The sequence below is a fragment of the Hibiscus syriacus genome, unplaced genomic scaffold (assembly GCF_006381635.1).
Source record: "Hibiscus syriacus cultivar Baekdansim isolate YM2019G1 unplaced genomic scaffold, ASM638163v2 tig00110223_pilon, whole genome shotgun sequence".
NCBI lineage: Eukaryota > Viridiplantae > Streptophyta > Magnoliopsida > Malvales > Malvaceae > Hibiscus > Hibiscus syriacus.
The window spans coordinates 1,955,297-1,972,160 of record NW_024062636.1 but is presented as its reverse complement, the minus strand read 5'-3'; the positions used below and the strand labels follow the sequence as shown (position 1 = coordinate 1,972,160).

Sequence of the window (16,864 nt, the reverse complement as noted above, 5' to 3'; positions counted from 1 at the left end):
CTAACAAGAATTTTTTGCACTATACGCTGCCTGAAGCACCTCGAACTGACTAACGATTTTTTTACAAGAATGACGATATGGTATTCAATTTGATCAGCTGACAAGTTTGGTAAAAGTCATGTCTTGAGCCTTGCATTGAGTTGTTCGCTCAAATGTATATAATTCAAACAAGCAAATAAACAATATTGTTGTCTGTTGAACAACGTCACATTTTCAAATCTCGGGAAATCTCTACAATGATCTTTGGGATCCTAGTTTCTTTAGCTAGGTTGACAGATGTTGAAATCTTAAAAGTCCCTTTAAACTTAGAATTTCTCAACCACTCGGCTAAATCTGTGTTTTTACCAACAAAAACAATAACATGACAGGAATTAATTACATGTCAATATAATTTCGTCAAATTTTTAATATAGTTTTTGATAGGTGCGGATTGTTATCAGTGTCTTTAGAGTTCGTCCGAGTTGGAGCCACGTCATAAAAGGCGTGGATGGTCATCCGTGCCTTATCCGAACTGGCGCCATATAAGGAAAGATGCGGATCGTCATTCGCGTCTGTCATTATTGGTTCTGAATTTCTCGCCTTTAAACTCCCCATCGCCTATAAATAATACTCCTTCAACCGTAAACATCACCACATCAATTCTTCATATATTTACTTCACCAGCTCTATCGATATTTTGTTGTAAGGTATTTTTTAATTAATTATATTTATTTTATATAATTATTTGAAAAAAATTATTGTACTAATTATTTTCTATTATTTTTTACGGTTGTAAAATTAAAAGTGAGATCATACGTTGAGACATTTTTGCCGATAAGAAAACCATATAAAATTATATTATTTAAATTATTGTGAAATTTTTTAAATTTTTTTATTAGGTTATATTTTAATTCATATACTATATATTTAATTAGGAGTATTTAAGCTATTGTTTTTTTGCATATATAAGACACTCAATTTTTCAAATTCTTAAAATGACACGTATTTCAACTATTGTTTACTATGATGAATAAATTCGGGAAGATGAAACCGACGTCGTGTTCGCATCAAATCATTCTGTCAAAATATCCTTCAAGAGAAACATAACTCTTGAGGAGCTGATAACGAAGATTTCAATGAAGGTTCATGTTGGAAGTACTAGAAGATTGTCCTCGTTTTAGTACAGAATTCCAACATCGGTGCTTCCATTAACTTATACAGTGTTCGAACTATCGAACGATGACGATTTTGCAATGATGGTTGATTCTCAAAATCATTATTCAGACGCCGATACAGAGATGTATGCGAAATTTGTTGAAGTGCATGTTGTTCGTGGTATGTCATTATCCTCCCACTATGGGCTAGTTTAACAAGCTGATCAAGTTGACAGTCCAACTACAATAATGTGTAATGATTTTAACGCTATAATGGGAAATCCGCATGATGGTGCCATCACATCAAGTTCAATGGGGAGACATTCATCAGTAACTTCTTACGATCTGTATTGAGGTGGCTCCAAAAACAATCAGAATGGCAACATCGCGTCTAGTTCAAGGGGAAGACATTCATCTGCCAATTTCTTTGACTTGAATATAGAGATTCCCTCGACGCAGCAATCTGTGCAGTACCCATTTGACACGATGCCTTCAAGCTCCAGGGGAGACATTCAACTGCGAGTTTTTTCGACCTCAATATCGAGATGCCTTCAAGTTCAATGTCAGCTTGTTCGACCTAAATTTTGACAGCGTGGAGGAACCCTTATCTCCACCAAAAGAACCTCTTCGTGAGCCAGGTGCAGATGGTGCTGAGACTGGACTATTCATTCACCCAGATCACCGCTTTTCAACATAGACTCTGATGATGTAGATGAAGTTCCCACAAATATGGTACACACTGAACCTACATCACACATGTATGAAGTTGACTATGGTGCAATGTACGAGCCATAATTTGTTAATATGCCTAATGTCAATGATTATGGATTTAACTCATCAGTCAATAATGGTGAGTTATATAAAGGAATTGAGTTTTTATAAAATAATAAGCGATGATGGCAATTAAGAATTACAATATTCATAATTTTGTTCAATCCAGAGTCGACCACTCTATCACCGAAAAGTATGTCTTTCACTGTGTCCAACGTATATACAGGAACTAAGATATACAACGGTCCTCACACATGCTGTGCTGGAGGGTTCAATCGGGATCATCCGAGCTTGGACTCCGACATGATATGCAAATTTCAGCTATACAATCGTACTATGAGTATACCGTCTCATACAAAAAATCATGAAAGGCAAAGCATAAAGCCATTAAAAAACTTCACGGCGAATGGGATGTATCTTACAACGAACTACCAAGTTGGTTTAGGGTGGTGCGTAGATTGAATCTTGAGCTAATTATGTACTTCAAACTTGTCATGCATACCACAATGATCGAGTACTACGCGATCGATGCCAATTCTACCGACTTTTTTGGACTTACCCATAGTGTATTAATGTTGTGAAATACTGCAAGCCCGTGGTCCAAATCGACGGGACATTCTTGTTTGAAAAATACAAGCAAGTTTTACTATAGTAGTTGTCCAAGATGGTAATCGCAACATACTTCTAGTTGCTTTTGCCCTTGTTGAAGGAGAAGATATAGATTTTTGGGGTTTTTTCCTCCGAAACTTACGCTTACATGTTATCACGAGGGAAAAAATCTATGTCATTTCAGATCGCTGAGTTAGATCAAAGTAGCAATGGAGTCTTTGGGTCCAATGTGGCAACCACCCTATGTCAAGCATTGGTATTGTATCCGACACATTGCTGCAAACTATCATGGAAGGTTCAAGAAGAATGATGAGTGCCAATTACTTGTGCGCATGGGTATGTTAAAATGCTATTTTTCAATCATTTTAATTTTTTATGGAAACAAAGTTAGTGAGTTTTATATTTGATGTTCAGGTTACGAACTACTAACTCAAACATTTGAGTCCATGTTTCAAAAGTTGCAGGGAAAGAACAAGGAAGGATACGATTACATCAGCCTCATCAATAAAAAATGTGAACAATGCATATGATGGTGGATATCGATATGTACACATGACGACCAACTTGGCTGAGGCTATCAATTCGACCTTAAAGGGGGCATGTTATTTACCAGTAACAGCTTTGGTAAAAATGACATATTTTCATTTGGGAGTGCTTTTTGCGAAGCTCAGGGGACAAGATCAAAATTGGATGCAAAACGATCATGTCTATCACCCTATATTAGTTATAGATCTAAAAAAAAGAATTGCTACATCAAATGGAATGTATGTATCAAGCTTCTCTAGAACCCATGAATTGTTTCATGTCACAGAGATCCTGTGACCTATTCAAGGGATTCGAGTTAACTCGTTCAGAGTTAATCTACGAGACAGATGGTACAACTGTGGGTTTTTTCAAGCTCTGAAGTATCCATGCTCTCATGTCATAGCAACTTGCTCGCATACCCGTCAAGACTATAATTGTTTTGTGGATTACGTATACCTACTATCAGAAGTGTTTAAGGTATATAAATTTGAGTTCCCCACATAGGTAATGAGAAAGACCCTAATAAGCTTCAGAATTGGCTTCCGATTGTACCAAATCCGTCCTTATTGAGGGAGTATGGTCGTCCAAAATCCACTCGAATTCATTGTGATATGGATATTCGGGAAACGTCTAGAGAAAACAAAAGATGTGGACATTGTAGAAACTCAGACACAGCAGGAAAAATATCCATCTCTTTTGTCATCAAGTAACTGTTGATTTTGTGCTTGATGTAGTTGTTGTTTATGAATGCCAAGTTTCTATAATTCAATTTTCATTTACTTTAAGTTAAGGTCATTTGAGCATTACCGATTAATTAAACAAGAAAACGATACAAGAAAAGGGATTAAAAGCACTAAATAATAAAAACAGTCGCTTAAATTAAGTAATAAAATAAACAAAATAAATTAAGTAATAAAAGATAAAAATTAAAAAAATTAAAATTGTTGGTAAATAAAAAAATTAAATACAAAATAATGAAATGTATTAATCATCAATGCCTGCATCTTGAATGTGTTCCGCAGGACGGTGGTTGTCTGTCTTGAGGAGGATTTCTTTGTATAACTTGTTATGAATCCTCACTCTCATCATCATCATCATCATCATCATCACCGCCATCATCATCATCATTATCATTATCGTCGTCATCATCATCATCAAGAGTAGATACATTTTATTGATGAGGGACGAATGATGATGTATCACCTCCATAGTATAATGACCCTAGAGGTGTATGATTGACTATCCCACCGCTCATATAAAACTAAGAAAACTATGAAAAGACTAACATCGATCATTGAGAAAACTGTACAGGATGTGTCTGTACGACTATCGGGGTGAAGCTGGACCCTCCAAATAACTAGTATATGCACCCCAATTTAGATATGCAAACATGGAACTATAATATCCGTCAGGATGAGTCATATAACTCTACGGTGGTGGTGGCATCTGATATGGTTGTGTTTCTAACTGAAACGGCTGTAGAATGTAGATCGGTATAGACAGTAGCTGTTGTGAAGGTTCTGGTGCTATAGCTGAGGAAAAACCAAAAACCCCTGCTCTTCATCCATGAGTTGAAGGATGATGATGTTGTGACGGTAGACGTTTTTATCGACGTCGATGAATGCTCCTGCCTCGTGCTTCATCAAAAATCAAGAACGATTTCCGGTTCTTATTGAACCACTCGTAATAACCATCTGCAACCGTCAAATGGTCCACATAAATGAGTTCTGTACGGGGAATGCCCCCACATTGATCCTCCCATATCATTACCCACTCATAGTGCTTCAACAGCCAGTCTACTTCTTTTTTGTTGCGTCGATTGATGTTATGCATAACGTCAAGATTTTTAGGTTCTTCTGGAATTGATTGTACAAAACTAAATTAGAGGAGCACGCGATCAGTGGGATGTCACTCGACAATCGCATAACATATCAGAGGGACCATCGCCATCTAGACATCTAATGGGCCCCTTAAGTCGTGTGAGATGCAAATCCTCATCTCTTCAGTACAATAAGGAACCATTCAAACTAAAACAAATATATAAAATTCTTATCAAAATATTAATATAATTATATAACGATAATTAAAAGTAGATTTTGTTATTTAAATAAATACCTCTGCATCAGCCTTCTGATCAAAGAGTAGCCAAATTTCTTCTAATTCATCAAGTAAATCCCGATGATATTTCCTTGCAGTTGACCACCTATTCAATTAAATAATATTAGTAATATACAACATCAGTATTGTAATTACCTCGGTAATAGCAGGAAAACCAACGAGATTTTCACTACCGGACATAAAAAGGCATGTGATACCACGCCCAAAACTGCAACAGAAGGAGACATCCACCGATAGTATTTTTTCTATTGTAAGTAGCTCGACACATTCCCTATAGAGAAATGCCAAAATTGTCAAGCCCCAACTCCATATGCCAACCTGATGAAAATCGGTGAGGTGACGCAACCACATACAGTGAAGTTGGTTATGCGATTTGTCCGACATCATGAGCCCTCCTATCAGCTGTAGTATGCAAGCCCGTGCATACATTTTAACATGCTCCTCCGAGGCGTCGCTACTCAATCGCTTGAAAGTTGCATCCAACCAATTTAACGGAATTCGACCACCGTTGAAATTAGGCGGGACACCTCCAAGATACTCTTGACACAATAAATGCTAGTCACCGCGCACTACCCTAGAAAGCACATCTTCATCTACCGAAAGCCCCAAATGCATGTAAACATCCTTCAGCGTAATTGTGCACTCTCCGAACGGAAGATGGAATGTGTGTGTCTCCGATCTCCACCGCTCAACCAATGCAGAAATCAGGTTGGATTCTAGGTTACAGTGTCCTTCGTATCTTGCTACGTAATCAAATCCAGCCTCAACTAAATAGGGCCATACACTAGTTGGTATCTCTAACTTAAGATTACGGATGAAAGGATCTAATATATGATCTCTCTCCTATTTTAATAAATATTATAGAAATTAGAATATAAACTAATACTAAAAAAATTAAATAAATAAAATATTAACAATAATAAAAATTAAAATAGAATTTAAAAATGTTACCGTATCAGCAAAATGCCTCGAGATAAGATGTCTATCTAAACGAAGCAGATCATCTTTCATTTTATAACTGCAAAAAATAATAATAAATTAATATAATACAATTTAATAAAATACTAAATTATTAATTTATTATAATATACGAAAATATTTTACCTTCTAAATAGAATTTGACCAGGTTTGAGCTTTAAGAGAGTTTAGGTTTTGAGAGGGTTTGAGAGGATTTGAGAATTTGGTGTGTGTTTGAATGAAGAATGGATGGGTTTGTAATACCCCAAATATCAGGTCAGTGACTTTACTGAAAAGATTTGAAAATTTAAGATTTATTTGAATAAGTGGTAAAAGATGAGAAAATGATTTGGAATAGTGTTTAGACTAATTTGTAACAATAGATAAATTAATAGAGCACTTTGGTCTTTTAAGAGGGAAAATGAATTTTTAATAGATTCCTTATTAGGGCAATCTAAAGATAGCTTCCGATTGGCATAAATCTTATGCTGATTTGAAAAGAAAAGAAATCGAATTTCAAGTGGGAGATAAAGTATTTCTAAAGGTGTCGCATTAGAAGAAAGTTTTGAGATTTGGGCGCAAAGGGAAGCTGAGTCCGAGATTCATTGGACCTTATGAGATCTTAAAAAATGTCGGACCAGTAGCATATCAATTAGATTTGCCTCCGGGTATGGATAATATCCACAATGTTTTTCACATATCAATGCTCAGAAGATACCGACCAGATCCGTCTCACATTATCACCCTAGAGAAAATAGAGATCCGATTAGATTTAACTTATGAAGAAGAACCAGTGCGGATACTGGCTAGAGAAATCAAGGAATTACGTAGCAAAAAGATTCCTTTAGTTAAAGTACTCTGGCAGAATCATAAGGTTGGAGAAGGTACTTGGGAAAGAGAGGAGGATGTGAGAATATAGTTTCTATACCTTTTCGTTCCAGATATTTATTTAAATTTGAGGACAAATTTTCTTAAGGGGAGAATTGTAATACCCCAAATATCATATCAGAGACTTTATTAAAAAGATTTGAAATTTAAGATTTACTTGAATAAGTGGTAAAAGATGAGAAAATGATTTGGAATAGTGTTTAGACTAATTTGTAACAATAAATAAATTAAGAGGGCATTTTTGTCTTTTAAGAGGGAAAATGAATTTTTAATAGATTCCCTATTAGGGATTTTAAAAGGATAAAAGAGAAAAGTAAGCTATTTTCTACTCTTCTTCTTCTTCTTCACGTGGGTAGTGTTCTCCTCTATAATATAAGGTAATATTCAATTAGTTAGTTCTTCCTTTAAATTTTGGGTTGCTCTTGTAACATTAAGTGATATGTAAGCTTAAGGAAGGATTAAATAATATTAAAACTAAGCGGTGGATGTTTTATATGAGATTTAAGGAAATGGGTTTTTGAATGATATATTGATATATGAGTTTTTATTGAGGTTTATTAGTAGAATTGACTTGTCAAAGGATTGAATAAGAGATTATAAGCATGAGATATGATTAAAAACATGTTTAGAAAAATGATATGATTCTTGAGTTGAAGTATTCTATGAAGATTCTAAATGTTATAAGAGGTTAAATGAAGGAATGTTAGTGGGGTTAAGTAAAGAAAAGTTTAATAGTATTGTTGGAAGTAAAAGTAAGTGATTAAAGGGAAAAATTTAGTAAAAATCGGGCTGAAAAATGGTAAATTTGGGTAAGGGTATCGATACTGATAGAACAATATCGATACTATAGGTGTAAATAGGTAGAAATGTGACGAATAGTATCGGTACCGATGCAAGCGGTATCAATACTATGGGGTATCGATACTAAAAAGGGGAAATATCGATACCATGGATCCAAAATGTCAAAATGGTATCGATATTGAAAGGAGTATCAGTACCATAGTATAGTAGTATAGATACTGAGAGAAAGGTATCGATACCATGCAACACAGAATATAGAAATGGTGATACTGAAAGGGGGTATCGATACCATAGTATAGAAGTATCGATACCAAGTTGAAAGGGTAGTAGTACCGATACTATTGAGCTTGGAACTACAAGATAGGTTGAAATTGTTATAGAAATTGAAATAATGGTACTTTTGAATATTATTAAAGTATAATGTTAAGGAGTATACTAACATTGGTATGTTATGTGTACTTAATGGATGTTTTTGTAGATCGTAACCAAGCTCCTGAATCTAGCAAGAAAAAAGAGAAGGATAAAGTTGTTAATTAGCCAGACATCTCTACATTTTATTAGTTGGGATTATCAGGTGAGTACATTTATTGTGATTATCAGGTGAGTACATTTATTGTGATTATTTAAGATGAATAAGATTCATAATTATTTAAATTAGAACGTTTAAGTTAGTGTATGTTTTATAGTAATTAATATGTTATCATTATATGTATGGAAATGATATTATGAATGAGTTTTTGAGTATGAACTGCTCTAAAACGAATTCCTAACTAAAATGCATGAAAGGATGCATTAAGGCATGAAAGGATGCCAAAACTAAAATGCATGAAATGATGCATTGAGGCATGAAATGATGCCATAACTAAAATGCATGAAAGGATGCATTAATGCATGAAAGGAGGCCATAACTGAAATTAACGAATAATTACTAAAGAAAAAATGAAAAGAAAAAAAATGTATAAGAAAGAAAGGTATGTTGGACATACTAAGGATGGTTATGATAATAGTATGAAAGAAGTTTGGTTTCAATAAGAGGAACTTGTCTAATTCTTATGGATGATACAAATTAGTTTGAAATCAAATAACCATGATATGCTTAAGTATACATTATTATTTCTTTACAATATTATGTCTCACTAAGTACATATTTAACATGTGTTGATTTCACGCGTAGGTAAAGGAAGAGATTAACTGGGTAAGGAGTGCAACTGTAGCAGCAGTGATCATCAATTAAGGTTGACTCATCAGTGACAGTAGGACAATCCAGTTTATTTTGAAAAACTTATTTGGCATGTAATTAAAGTACTAAAAATGCTCTGAATTTTTAATTAAGTAGAACTTCGTAACAAATTACAATCAATGTTTTGCTTTATCTTAAAAATGTTATGTGTTAAGAAATCGAAAAACAAAATTTTATGGATTTTCAAATGAGGAAATGCTTTAAAAGTGATGTGACATCAGTATCCCGAGTACGGAAAGGTATACGGGAGATGAGTGTTACAGGGTATTTATACGGAGAGGGGAGGGGTTTGGCCGGATGGGGTAATTAATGTGAGAGGTGTGAATGGTTAAAAATTAATTGGAAGGCGCGGATCACCATCTGCGCCTTATAGGCGCGTGACATATACCCCAGAAAGGCGCAAATGATGATATGCACATTTCCTTACGTGACACCAACTCGGATAAGGCGCGGATGACCATCTGCGCCTTTCATGACGTGATGCCAGCTCGGACGAAACCCCATAAAGGCGCGGATAATTGATAATTAATTTCTGTCAGGGTGATTTTTGGGTAAAAACGCCGCTAAATCCTCAATGTCAGATAAGTTGCCTTAAAAACATTGTCCTACACTCTCGTTGAAATCGTAAAATCCCATATTTTTTCCTATATCATAACATGGCTCCAGAGTTGTAACAAGTGATTTAAACTGCGGTTGCGATCGTGTTTTTCTGGTCATGTTATATTTATTGTAGTTGTAGTTATAATAGACGTTATTGTGATCATTATAGGTATGATGATTGTAAATTTTTCTAAATGAATTGATTTTAAAAATTGTTTTTTTAAATTAAAATAACAGAAAAATAGAAAAATAGCGGTTTACTATTACCACGAATTGGCCGCTACCCATTAAATTGTGACTGCGACCCACTACTATTGGTGTGATTCGACTTCACATTATTGTTTCCCGCAATAGCGATTTCAGACACTATCACGACTGCGATATAATGGCCGCTATACTACTGTTAAACCATTATTTGAATTCCTGGTTGTAGCCCCTCCGTGCATGTAATTGTATTTGAGCATACAGTTTCTCGTACCAAACATGTATTTAGTTGACATCTTGTTAGCAGAATCGAACACGAGTGTCCCTTCTGCTGTGAATATAAGTCAGCATCAATAGCTTATATGCAACCCTAACTGAGTTCATAAATTGAAATCGAAAATTCTTTTTGGGGGAGTCATAGTAGATGACGAAGAAGTCGGGTTTCTCAACAGGAAGAGTCAAATCATTCAGGTTGGGAACCTTGACGACAGTGGCGTTGGTCATGGAGGAGTGGAGCTTGATATCGTCGGCATTGACGGAAGGATAGCAGCAACGGTGCTCTAATAGTTAGTGTTTCTGCCTTTCAATGTCGCCTTCATTTTTCTTTGAAAGAGACAAGGAACCGAAACAAGAGGGAGAGTTTGGAGGAACTATACAGGCATTGATACTTAAATGATTAAACTAATAAAGAAGTCTTAGTCATCACTTTGCTGAATTCTTGCATTGTGGCAGCCACTTCTAGAGCCTTCATAACGTTATTGACAAGTTTCATAACCTCAGCTTAAAATTTGGCTAGTTTGACTGCAGCTTTAGCCTTCAATCTATCTATGTTATAACGCCGTTAGATAGTAAACGAATGAGTAACCATGTATAAAGTTGAGTGATTAAATTGAAAACTTTTAAAATATAGAGTAAAATAGAAGAGAAATTAAAGTTTAGTTATTAAATTTGTAATTTACCCTATTTTGGAAAATTGCAAATTACAGAAGGAAACATATAGTCTATTACAGCCGGAACACAAAGCAAGCATCAACCAGCTCACAACATGATAGTGAGAGTAAAACAAAAACACATGCTCCCAGTTTCAAAGCTGTATGTAAGAAACAGAGAGCCCCCCCCCCCCCCGGGCGGTGGACCAACAAGAAAACCCCTATACTATACATATATCCAATCAGCTTGTACCCCAAGCATTGACCCCTCCCTGAAGAACAGAAACCCCCATCAACATCAATGGGACCTCTTCCCTAGCGTAGAAAATTTGGTCATACCTTGTGATACAAAAATTTAATGGTTCACATTCAAAGTAGATGGAAACGTAGCTAGTTTTATGTTATTAATAGTACATCCACACTTAATTTAAGATGAGTAAATGTTTATCCTAAAATTTATTTATTTTTATTTATTTATCTATTTTATTGATTGTATCTATCTTATACAAATATATATATATATTCTCAAAAATACCTTTAAATTTGCCGCTATATGATATGCATGAAAGTGGAAAAGAATTTCCTAATCATACGTTTGTAAATATTTGGAATATCAAAACACCTCCCACTAGAATGATTTCTTAATATTATGTTTTGATTATTTTAAGTATTTTCTAAAATAATTCATTTAGAATCACTAAAAATTTTCAATCAGGACTTCATGACATTAAATAATAAAATTAATTTAAAAGTTTATTGAATAATATATATATATACATTCTCAATTGAATTAATGTTTAGTTAAGATATAACATCAACTTAGAGAAGAGCAAAGAGTGAGGAATTGAGAAAGATGATGAGTCTAAAATACAACTAGTTAATATAAGGTTAAAAAAGATATAAATCAATTGCGATCGAAAAATTTATCAAGAGCATAACTCTGGATAAATTTTCGATATGTTATCTATAGTATATTATATAAATTGTATAATTATTCCATTTTCAATCTAAAAAAAGTTATAGTTAAGATATTTTTTTAGTAACTAAAGTATTTTCAATTGTGTAAACATTTTAAAGTAAAATATATATTTAGTTTAAAATACACCAGAAATTGACTTTAGATTACAACATTTTACAATAAAATTATCCAAATGGTGAATGTGTTAGACATTTTTGTACAATAAAGTGTTATCCGATAGTAATAATCTGAGACGAAAATAGGACCTAAGAAAAAATAAAAGAGATAATCAAAATTCTTTTAAAAAATAAAAGAGAATTAAAGGAAATAAAATACTCTGTATATTGATCTTGAGATCAGAATCAATTAAGGCATGTCGCTATACAATTTCTTTAAGACATTTTCGGCCACTCTTTGGTGCTCGAGATCCTTTGGTCGTTTGTCTCCTAAGATACAACAACTAGATGATCAGCTATAGTACACAAAAACAGAGATCACGAACTTTCCTTGCCTTCGACTATCACCGAAAAATTAAGGGAAAATGAATATTTCTAAGAATGAGAGAAAATATTTCAAGAGAAGAAAGTTTCTTGAATTCTGAGTTCTGAAAAAACTGAGATATTTGCTCATTATTTATAGGGGAATTTCGAGTGAGTTTTCTCTAACTAAATCTATTTTAATATTTAAATTTAAACATATAATATCTTTTAAATTAAAATATTAAAATTGGGAGATTTACTCCAACCAGATATTTTAATATCTAAATTTATACATATAATAATTTCTTTTAAATTTAAAATATTAAACAAATATGCACTCATTTTATTATTCAAATTAAGAATATTACTTTTAATTTGAAATATACAAAATATATAATTATCTTTAAAAAAAATACATACAATTTTAAATTGACATATTAAAAGAGTAATTATTCTAATAACATTCAAAGTAAACTATATTTTAATTTAAAATATAAAAATACTCTAAATTTAATATGATATTAAATCCATCAAATAATTTATCTTTTTCCCAAGGAGGTTGCTAATGGTTTTATGGTCTACTCCACAAGTAAATTTACTTAATAATTTGACTTTTTTGTTTGTACGCGTTGCTTTAACTAATATTAATAATTAGGTGATGGTTGATGACTAGCCTTTTCCTGTTGTCAAATTATTTACATATCAAAGTTGATGGCTATCTTTACATCACTATATCAGTAGTTATGATTCACTGTTCTTGAAAGTTTGTACACAATATGATAAATATATAATATATTGGCATAAACTATGAGACACTTCTACATTTTTTTTAATTATACAAAGATTATAAGATAATATTTGTTTAGAATTTTATTAACCAATTGATAATGTGTACATACACTATAAATACGATTGCTCAAATCCAATATTTTAAGAGGAACATGTTATCTTTACCACTAAACCACTTGATGAGTTCAAGGTATTCTTACATTTATCGACCCTAAACTTAACTCATTAACCCCCTTAAAACGTATGTTCTTTCTTATATAGTCTGAACTAAAATTTGTTTGGGACACAGTCAAAAGGAAAAATCCACTAGCTATACCTTTGAACATAACACATCAAAGTTGATAGTGGAAGTGTGAGTTTCACCAAAGTTAATAACTGCTCTTAAGGAGGCCTGCTCTGATGAAAAAATAATAATAAATCAAATTGAAACCACCCCAAATATTTAAAAATGTACATTTAATTATAATTCTTTCTAAAATCTGTAGATTTATTAGATAACTTTTTTCTTCATTTTTGAATTGAAATGAATGAAATAAGCTAAAGCTACTATCTAAAAATTACTATATATTTTAGATTTTATTTATGTATTTTTATTGAAATTTTTTTCCTACCCTAAAATTCATAAATTTAAATTCGCCCTCCCGAAATTTTACAAATTCAAATTCACTCCCCTTAAAAAAAATTTGCATCCGTCCATGGTTTAGCATTCTTTCGAGCTAGTTGTTCTCCCCGCAGCAAATTGTCCCCTTCCAGCAAATGAAGCATAATAATAGAGTTAATTATCATATGCCCTCAAATTATATCTCTAATTTTGAATTGGTCCTTAAATGTTTTAACATTCTAATTTCATCCCTAACTATGACCCTTTTTGTAAATTGATCCCAAACTTTTGAATATTCCAATTTCCTCCCTGGATTGATCCAAATATGTAATTAGTTTAAACCATAGTTTAATCTAAATTTTGTTTTTTCAAACATATATATTATAACTTGACCAAACGATTTTATTAACAAGGATGTGACTATTATATATTTATAGTTTGGGATGAAATTGAAATGTTTAAAAAGTTTGGGACTAATTTAGATGAATATCATAGTTTGAGGACCAAATAGAATATATATCATCATTTAAAAATTAAGGACCAATTTAAAAGAAAAATCATATTTGAAGACCTATGATGTAATCAATTCATAATAATGTACCATTATGAACAATATTGTTGCGCCGATTCCAAAGTTTCCAAAGCAAAGCAAGAAATAAATCGAAACCTTCACCATTCAGCTTTGACTGAGCAAAAGACAACCACATGAAAGAAGAATTCCCACTCCAATCAACAATCTTAGGGGAAAGACCCGACATGAAAAGAATCGTCTTAACTTTAGGGCAATCTTTAATCGCGTGCATAATCGATTCCAGCACACATAGACAAAGAGGACAATCACCATCTTCAAGATTTGCTTGTTTAATTTTAGATCCCACGGGAATGGCTTCATGACAAATACGCCAACCAAAAATTCTGATTTTTTGGAGAACCTTCACTTTAACCACAACGTTCCAAATACCATCTGCAACCATAGGCGGGCTATTTTGAATTTTCAACCAATTATAGCCCGACTTAGTCGAGTAATACCCCAAACTATGATGACCCCATAACAATTTGTCCCCCCTGATCGGAGCAATCAACATTTTAAGAACTTGCGAGGCATCCTCCGTCCGAAGCACTCCGACCACCTTAGGCTCATCCCACCTTGTACACCCTGGAATCATAAAATCCGCAACTCTAACCGGTTGTTCTGCATGATCCATGTATCTCTTTTTTCTATCGGATAGGACTAGCGTCCCCCCAATTGTCCTCAAACATACGAGCCTTGTTGTCCATACCCATTCTCCAGAAAAAACCATCTTTGAGAGCTTCTGTGGCCTTCATAAGACTCGTCCAAGCATAAGAATATTTAGCCCCAAGTTTTGCCTCAAAAAATGAAGAGCACGGGAAGTATTTCGCTTTAAGGACCTTGAAAGCCAAAGAATGTTCATCCTGAATCAATCTCCAAACCTCCCAAGAAGCGCAACATTAAATAATCTAAGGTCCCTGAACCCCATCCCTCTAAATTTTTTGGACTGAGAAATCTTATCCCATGCAACCATCGCCCAACCTTTGGAATTTTGTTTCCCGGACTACCAATAAGATCTAGCCTGTGACTTAATGTCACCAATAACCCCCTCCGGCAGGAGATAGCATGTCATAGCATAAGCGGGAAGCGCCTGGACCACCGACTTAATGAAAACTTCTCGTCCTCAAAAAGACAGGAGTCTCTTAGTCCATCATTGAATCCTCTCTCTGTTTTATCTCTGATAAAGTTGAAGGCCGCCCTTTTGCCTTTCCCCACAGCCAGAGGAAGCCCAAGGTAATTCCCCGGATTCGTGGCCTCAACGACACCTAACTCGCTCAAAAAGGTCCTCCTATCCACATTAGGGGTATTAGGACTGAAATAAATGTTGGACTTCTCATAATTCACCTTCTGTCCTGAAGCCTTCTCATATTGAGCTAGGATACTCTTGACTATTTGCACTTCCGCAGCTGAATTTTTCACAAACAACAGGCTATCATCTGCATACATCAAATGAGTAATCCTCGGCCCTCTCATGCTTGCTCTAATACCCTTAATCTCGTTCCTCCTTTGAGCCTTAAGAAGTAAGGCAGACATACCCTGAGCGTAAAACAGAAATAAATATGGAGATAAGGGATCTCCTTGTCGGAGACCCCTCTGAGGAATGAAAGAATCAGATAACACACCATTAATACGCACTTGAAATGATGCCGTGGAAATACACTTTCGAATAAGATTGACAAAGGAACTACTAAAACCCATCCGAAGCATGACATCCAACAAAAAACCCCATTCCACTCTATAATACGCTTTTTCCATATCTAACTTAATAGCAATGCCCTTATTAGGACCATTTTTAGACCCTTTAAGATAATGGATAAGTTCATGAGCTACTAGAAAATTGTCAGATATACGACGACCCGGAACAAAAATTGGTTCTCGGCAACACAAGCATGCATCAAAGGTTTAAGACGATTTACTATAGCTTTTGACACAACTTTGTAGATGACCGAGCATAAGCTAATCGGTCTAAATTGCTTCATTAATATTGGATTAGAAACCTTAGGGATAAGAACAATAATAGTACGATTAACATAATTGAAATTCATCGTACCATTCAAAAGGCTAAGACAAAGATTAACAAAATCACATCCAACAATATTCCAAAAAGATCAGAAAAATTGACCTGGAAGGCCATCAAACCCAGGAGCTTTCGAGGGATTAACTTGGGAAAAAGCAATGGTGACCTCTCGGTAGAAAAGTCACGGCAAAGCATATCGTTATCACATGGCGAAACATCGATCGATGGCTTGAAGGATCTCCTCGTTGGGAGTCGCTTCGGAAGAACGAAAGAGAGAAGAAAAGTAGCTCGAAGCAACACCAAAAATGTCCTCCAACCTGTCACACCAAACCCCTCCCTCACTTTCCAACCCCCTGATCCAATTCTTTTTGCGACGCCCATTGGCTCTTGCATGAAAAAGGAAGAAAGTCACATCATCTTTAAGCCACACCACTCGGGATCTTTAGAGCCAGAACATCTCATCTTTATCCATAACGTCCTTAAGATCCGCTAGAGCTTTCCTCCGAAGTTCACAATACTCGTCCGTGATCGGGCCAAAATCAAGCCTAAGAATAGAACCCCTTAAACGCTTCTTATCCCTCTTGGCTTGACTTCTTCTCGATCTCTGCCAGTCTCCTAGCGTAGACCCTATCTTCCCCACTTTGACTGAGAAAAAGTCTTCATTGTTCTCCCAA

General features: G+C 34.4%; 1 pseudogene; it reads right to left on the bottom strand.

Annotated features, from left to right (window-relative positions):
* Positions 1-204: 204 nt before the first annotated feature.
* Positions 205-10,491, bottom strand: LOC120114416 (annotated as a pseudogene).
* Positions 10,492-16,864: the final 6,373 nt, after the last annotated feature.